Source organism: Sinocyclocheilus anshuiensis, unplaced genomic scaffold (genome assembly GCF_001515605.1).
Source record: "Sinocyclocheilus anshuiensis isolate Anshui unplaced genomic scaffold, SAMN03320099.WGS_v1.1 scaffold579, whole genome shotgun sequence".
In the NCBI taxonomy this organism is placed as follows: Eukaryota; Metazoa; Chordata; class Actinopteri; order Cypriniformes; family Cyprinidae; genus Sinocyclocheilus; species Sinocyclocheilus anshuiensis.
The window spans coordinates 3,386,046-3,394,586 of record NW_015551075.1 but is presented as its reverse complement, the minus strand read 5'-3'; the positions used below and the strand labels follow the sequence as shown (position 1 = coordinate 3,394,586).

The window sequence follows — 8,541 nt, the reverse complement described above, 5'->3', positions numbered from 1 at the left end:
TATATATAATCATAAATAATAATAAAAATAGAAAAATAGAAATAATGACTAATTTTTTATAAATAAATCAAAATAAAATATATGAAATAATTTAATAAAAACAAAAAATAAAATAATTTAAGTATTATTAAATAAAAAAAAAATATGTATTTGATTATGATAAATTATTTTATTTCTATCGATTTTTCTCTCTCCTTTTTTGAATATCATTAATATTTTTCATAACAATAAAATAAAAAAAAACAATATAGTGTGTTATATATAGTAATATAACAGTTATTTTATTGTAATAATATTTCACAACATTACTGTTTTTACTGTATTTTGATAGAATAAATGCAGATTTTTCAAAAACATCAAAAAAATAAATAAATAAAAAAAATTCGTACGACCCCAAACTTTTAAACGGTAATGTAAAAAAATAAAAAAAAAGACAATTTGTTATGTTATTTTTGGAGAGAGTAATAATCATATTCCTAATAAAACTCTTAAGTTTACCTGGGGGTGAATATGGCATTGTGGAGGAAATTCTCAAAGGCTTTGCGGTAGTAGATGTCCTCCTCGATTCGCTTCAGATCCTCCTCTGTTTTAGGGCATGGACAACAGGGGATTTTGTCCCGCCCCCCTGTTTCAGGATTGGTGGGATTGGTGTCCTCGATTTCTGTCAAACCCGTGGCTGAAATCCTGACTGGGATCTTCAGTTCTGTCAAGAAACAACATAAACATGGTTACATTTTTCCTGTAATAACCAAATCTGGTATTATTTCAATATGCTCAAAATGTAAATTCGGAAAGTGCAAGCAAATGATATACAAGTATGAGTAATAGGAGGCTTTGAGAGCGGCGCTAATAATATTCAGACAGAGTTGAATGGCTTGAAAATGCTGCACATTATTTTATTATGGCAAAGCTTTATGCATTCTGACATTGAATACTAAGAGTATTCAAATTCCACTAGAAACTGGATGCTTCAGATGTTTGCAATAATATGTTTAACCGTTTCATGGATAAAAGTCTGAACTGCTGTTGGGCAAATGGTGCTCAGTTTAAGGGTGTAATTTAGACCAGACCTTTGGAGCAGTAGTTGTGCTGGTAGAGCTCACGGTCCTCACCCTGCTGCTTCCAGCGGAGCAGGTAGTAGGTGTTGTTTCCATTGTGGGACACAGGTGGAGACCACCTCACCACCAGCTTTGATGAAGCATTAGAGTACGCACGAATGTCTACAGGCATTGAGGGTGCTGGAGAAGAAGAAGAAAAAAAGTTCTTCTTTTAGCAAAAAACAAATGTTGACTTCAGAGTAAATCCCCTTGGAGAAACCTATGGAAAATCATCAAATCATCCCTTCTGGGGTTACTTGTCTAAATTTTAATCCACCCTACATGGAATAAATTGACACTGCTAAAAATCCTTTACAATTAAAAACTGTTATTTAAATGTATTTAAATATTTCACAATATTACTGTTTTGGTCAAATAACATTAAAGAAAATCTAACCGTCCCTATTCTTTTTAACGCTAGTGTACACATATTATGCAGTTTTGCGTTTTAAGTAAACGATGTTTTAAATTAAATTTTAAAATGTAATTTATTCCTGTGATCAAAGCAGAATTTTCAGCATCATTACTCCAGTCTTCAGTGTCACATGATCTTTCAGAAATCATTCTAAAATGCTGATTTGCTGCTCAAGAAACATTTTTTATAATTATCAATGCTGAAAAACAGTTGTGCTGCGTAATATTTTTGTGGAAATTTGTGATACTTTTTTTTCAGGATCCTCTTATAAATAGAAAGTTGAAAAGACCAGAAGCTTTTTTTTTGTAACAGTATAAAATACTTTACTGTCACTTTTGATCCATTTGATATGCTTATTAAAAGTATTAATACTTTAAAAAAAAAATCTTATTGACCTGAAACTTTTAAACAGTAGTGTACATATAGAAAGAGAATGAGATATATGTAGTAAAAGTATTTTATAGTATTAGTCCATTCACATATTTTTCACTTATTTTAAGTAAAAAAAAAGCAAACAAGTAACAAAACGTGGCAACAGAACAAGACAAAATAAACATATCCAAAATATATTTACTGACCCATTTTTACTTTTCAATCTCACTAAATTCAAATCCAGACTATATTTGTATCTTCAACATATTTTAATAAATCATATCAAAAATGTCAAATTAAATCGTGACAAAATGTCAAAAAACTTAATTTAAAATAATTGTAATCAAATTAAAACATCAGAGAAAATATTTCCATCCTCAGTTTTAAAAAAAGGGAAATCAAAATAAGAGATTTGTGCCTTGGATTGGATTCTTTAATATCTTACGCAACTTTGCTTTTCAGGTAATTCATCTTTTTTTTGTTTTGTTTTTTAAGGATGTTTTGGTATTTTAATGAACAACAGAATAAGTGTACAGACTAGGAAACATGCAATAAATGACTCCAATTAAACTCATGACTGACCTGAATCTAGTTCCTTACCTGATGGTTTAGTCCAAATGTACACCACTTCACTTTTCGCCCCAAGACGCTGTCTGTCCTTGTCCCTGTCCCTGTCCTCCACGACTAATGTTACAGCTTTAACAAAGATAGCATACTGAGTCCAGGGCTTCAGCATGGACAGTGTAACACCCGGGTTCTGGGTTTGGTCCTCCTGTAAGTCCACGTCGACCATGTTCCAGCTGTCCGATCCGCAACCGTCCTGACCATCAAACTCTGTCAGGTTCTGGAAAGGCCTATGAGAGAACATAAAGGATATTTACAAAAGCAACATTTTAATGGTACTGAGAAAGGCTGCTCAAAAGACAGCTAATCTGAAGAAATTAGCAACAAGCTTGAATGAAAAGCAACACTTACGCTTCTTTGTAGTATACAATAAAACTGACAAGGTCTCTGGAATTGGAGGGTCGAAAACCTTCCCACGTCAACTTAATTCTAGTACTACTCGTGGTATTCGATATGAAATTAAGGATTTTACTCCCACCTAAAAAAAAAAACATTTATAAATATAAAAATGAAACACATACAGTCTATACTCATTTTTAATTGTATAAATTGAGAACAAATAATATTTACAGCTTGCACGGTCTCCATTGTTGCGGAAATCTCCTTCCAAAAACTTCTCCTTAATTCCTGTTTTCTCCCACATCTTGCGGATCTCGGACATGCAGAGTTTGGGATTCAAGCGGAAATACAGTTTTCCAGCATTTATGGTGAGATTGTGCTGGGACCATTCCCACAAAAGTTGGAGATGCTGATTATCCAAGGCAGCAAATGCATACATGCTGAAGACAACATAACAATAACAATGAACAAGTGACAAAAAACAACAACAGATAAAACAAAATATACTTCACCAGTAGACTACCTACACACTGCACAGTTTGGGGAGTGCCAAATGCGTTTAAATGCAGGATTGAATCCACTAAACTAATGTTGTGTGTGTCTGAAACTTAATGATTGATACAGCAAAATCACAGCGACACTTCTTATTCATCATCAAAATATTGGCGACTGGAGGCGCATAAGAATCTGACAGAGATGCCAAGCAGGGCTATTTTAGTTAACTAAAAGCAAAAAATCATTACTTGAAATATACTGAACAAAAAATTAAAAACGCAACACTTTTGTTTTTGCCCCCATTTTTCATGAGCTGAACTCAAAGATCTAAGACTTGTTCTATGTACACAAAAGGCCTATTTCTCTCAAATATTGTTCACAAATCTGTCTAAATCTGTGTTAGTGAGCACTTCTCCTTTGCCGAGATAATCCATCCACCTCATAGGTGTGGCATATCAAGATGCTGATTAGACAGCATGATTATTGCACAGGTGTGCCTTAGGCTGGCCACAATAAAAGGTCACTCTAAAATGTGCAGTTTTATCACACAGCACAATGCAACAGATGTCGCAAGTTTTGAGGGAGCGTGCAACTGGCATTGTGTGTATATATATATATATATATACAAAGAAGATTTTAGAGCTGATCATTAAAAACATTCTAAAATACTATCATCTGAATACCATGATAAAATACTATTATTTATAGAACCTGAAAAAAAAATCAATTTTACTATTGAATTCTTCCTTTATTTTTTTAAGCATTAATTTTCATGACTTTTATGGGCCTAGAAATCACAACTTCCAAATTCCCTGATATTTTAAGGTTTTCCATCATCATGGGAACCCTGTCCTTTTAATCGGTATGCGTTCTCTGGACTGTCAATACATAGTCAATACACACACCTTCATCTCTGCATTAACAACTAGTATGGTTTTGTACATACAATGTAGATTTTAAAACAAATTGCAGTGAATTCAGATGTTCAGTGCAACTGTCACTTTCATAAATACCTGAACTCTGTGGTTGTGAAGCTGCAGTACGTTTGTGGCCATTACTTGACATATACGCTGATGATTCACTAGCAGTGACGTAAATTATCATAAAAGATAAACAGCTTCAGTAAAAGCTGCGTTTGGAATGTAAGCACTTCACATGCATTAAGAGCAAGTGTTTCTCTTAACCCTACAGCACACTAAAAGCGTTAGTCTGACGCATGTCTTGTCACTTTACACACACACTTACATTTACTGGTTTAAAGATGCTGTCAAGTCAGCATAAAACAAATGCTCTATGAGAGAAATAGGCCTTTTGTGTACATAGAAAAAGTCTTAGATCTTTGAGTTCAGCTCATGAAAAATGGGGGCAAAAACAAAAGTGTTGCGTTTATAATTTTGTTCAGTGTAAAATAAACATTAACTGAAATAATTTCTCATTTTCGTTGTTTAACTTGAAGTACTAAAATAACAACAACAAATAAATAAAATTAACAAAAACTACACAGAAAAAAAAACTACTCTAATAAAATGAATAAAAAAAACATAAATAAAGTATAAGATATGAGAAAATAAGAATATAAGAAAATATAAAAATAAATTCTAATTTAAAATATTAAATACATATTATATTCCATGACCTTTACAGACGTTCTTAATTCTTGCCCAGCTTCAAAATATTTTAATATGCTTTGTGTAAGTTTAATCTCTTTTAATATATATGTACACACACACACACACACATATATATATATATATATATTGCATAAAAATACTATTTTTCAGTATTATTAAAAAATTATTAATTTATGTATGTGTGTGTGTGTGTGTGTGTGTGTGTGTGTGTGTGTATATATATATACAGGGGGTACGGAAAGTATTCAGACCCCCTTAAATTTTTCACTCTTTGTTATATTGCAGCCATTTGCTAAAATCATTTAAGTTAATTTTTTTTCCTCATTAATGTACACACAGCACCCCATATTGACAGAAAAACACAGAATTGTTGACATTTTTGCAGATTTATTAAAAAAGAAAAACTGAAATATCACATGGTCCTAAGTATTCAGACCCTTTGCTGTGACACTCATATATTTAACTCAGGTGCTGTCCATTTCTTCTGATCATCCTTGAGAAAAAATTTGAAAAATATTTGTTGTATTTATCAGACAGGTATATTACAGTTTGTTTGGTGATGCATGTTTAAAGCAATATTAACAGAACGGACTTATAAATGTGGAATATGTGGATGGAGGGCTTGTTTGTTTATATTTGTCTCAGAAAGCATTCCCAGAGCTCAATTTAGTCTTTCGTAACAACATTGCACAGAGAGGCTTGTTTTGATCTGTCTTGAATATGGGATAACAGTAAACAAACAGGGATTGAATTAAATTACACATTTCTTCTATGACGCAGGGGACCCATTGTGTTTAAGGAAAAGTTTGACGTTAATTCTGTATGTAATTTCACTGATTCACACACCCTTATAACCAACAACAGGCATGTGATCAACTAAGAAAAAAAAAAGAAAAACCTGTTTTTCCCCCATTCAAAAAGACAATAATAATAATAATAATAATAATACATTTGTAAAAATAAATAAATAAATGTATTGAGGGGCTCTAAATAAAATGTTTTAAAATTAAAAATAATTATACAACAACATTATTGATATACAATAATAATAATAATAATAATAATAACTAAAGTGTATTGATGAATAAAATGAATTAATTTACAAAGTAAAAAACAATATTTTGTTTTTGTTATTATATAGTAATAATATATAACAACATAATAATAATAATAATAATAATAATAACTGAAGTGCATTGATTAACTAAATAAAATAATTTAAGTTTAAAAATATAAAACAATTTTTGTTATAGTAACATTATATAACAACATTATTATAAATAATAATAATATCGAACAATAATTATTGTTATTTTTACATGAAAATATAACTAACTTTATTATAAAAATAGAATGATAATAATAATTATTATTGTTATTATAAATTAATATTTGCTGTTATATTCATATGATATAAAATATATAACAATATATTATTATTATTATAACAGTTATTACAACAATTATTATTATTATTATTATTTACAAATTAGTAAAGAAATACATAAAACATACTTTTTTAGATATATACGCAATTTACATGGGTCATACTTCTCAGGTCAGAAAATATGGCAATCTAACATGGAAAATTCACATTCTTGAACGAATAACTACTACTTTCACTGTTAAATGTCAAACATTCAGTAACATAAACAGTTAAACATATTACTGAAAATCAACTCATAATACCAATTCCATGGTTCAAATTCTGAACGTTCTGAAATGATGATGTGTGGCTGCACTGGGTAGCCCCGCCCACCGCAAAATCTCATTGGTCCACGATCCTACCCTCATAACTATTCATTAAGCATCATATATCATCTGATTGGTGTGATTTTGAGCAGTTTGGTGTTAAACGTGGACAGACAAACTGTTAGGACATGGTGCAAAGTGTCAAATTCAAATCTTACTCATCCCATAGTTCCTCTCCATGGATGTGTCTCAGGCTCTTGAGGAAGGAGAGAGAGCTCAGGGCGTGTGATGAACGTATCTTAATGTATCCCGTCACTGTCTTGATGAGTCCCAGGAAGTTCTCCAACTCTGAGGCTATGTTAGCTAGAGAGATGGAGGGAAAGAGAGCATGTCAGTGAGCAGGTGTGAACCAATCGCTCCAGTGCTGATTGAGGAGCTGCTGTGCCGCAGGTACTCACTGCCGCGACGGATGTTGATATGCAGGTTGCCTTTGATAACGGTGCAGCCCTTGAGGGACTGAGCCGCATCCACCGAGTCAATGACCTTTTCATCACAGATCTTGTCACACAGGCCGTCACAGGCAGTGCAGAACATGCTGCTAGACACACAGGGATAAAAGGAAGATCAGGATGCGACACCACAAAAACCAACACGGATTAACCAATTATCTCACTTTCACCTTATCATGTGACCTTCAGCTCGGTGAAAGCTAGAGTCTGAGTGCAAAGTCCGACAAAGGAACATGATTGGTTTGTTCTGAGTTAATCAGAAGTGTGATTTTTGAGTTGAACTAGGTAACAGTTTTCGTAGGGCTTGTCTGATTGCTTTGCAGTATAGGATCTGAACACTTTTGTCAGATTTCTCTGCACTGTGGGGGAAAACTGCTGAACTTAAAACTAGAGTACTACAGTCTTATAAGTATTGTTAAATTAGTAAAGGCCATTATCATTAAATACATGGGTTTACTTGTGAAGTATTCAGAGAGCTGTGAAATAGACTAATAATATATTTGAACTCAAGGGCTACAGGATGTGTAGAACTTTGTAATTGACGGTCTTAATCTGCAGTATTTTCACAAGAAATTCTGTGGATGTAGATGGCAAAAAGTCAATTTGTCAGATAACACCCAACTTTAAAATACGGGATTGAAAATAAATAATGAAATGCTGTAAAATATAACTGAATTTCAAACAAAGCAAAATAAAACAGCAGCACTATTACTGAAAAATAAAAAACAACTTGACAGACATGACAATAGTATCAGAGAAAATAATTAAATTTCCATTTAAAATAAATTGGAAATATATATATATATATATACACACACATATATATATATATATATATATGTAAAATACATTTATAAACACTAAGTTTAGGATTGTTAAGATTTTGTTTTTTGGAAGAAGCCACTTGTGTTCACAAAAGCTGCATTTATTTGATAAAAAACAGTAATATTGTGAAATAGTATTACAATGTAAAATAACTGTTTTCTATTTGAATATATTTTAAAATGTAATTTATTCCTGTGATGCAAAGCTGAATTTTCAGCATCATTACTTCAGTCCAGTCTTCAGTCACATGAACATGATTTCCTTCAGAAATCACTCTAATATGCTGATTTGCTACTCAAGAAATATTTCTTGTAATTATTAGTCTTGAAAACAGTTGTATAATATTTTTTTATGGACAGTGTGATGGGATTTTTGATGGATATAAATCAATATACTTATTGATTTATTTGCTAACTAAAATAATTGTTTTAAGAAACAAAGAGAATTTTTAAAACTCAATGCAGGATATCCAGGATACTCCAATAGAACACTCAACTTCAAACAGATGTTGCATAATTAAACAAACTAAAATACATAAAATA

At 31.7% G+C, this 8,541-nt stretch overlaps 1 pseudogene; it reads right to left on the bottom strand.

The window, feature by feature from the left end:
* LOC107662301 (insulin-like growth factor 1 receptor) overlaps positions 1-8,541 on the bottom strand; it is a 118,348-nt pseudogene that overhangs the window by 21,195 nt on the left and 88,612 nt on the right.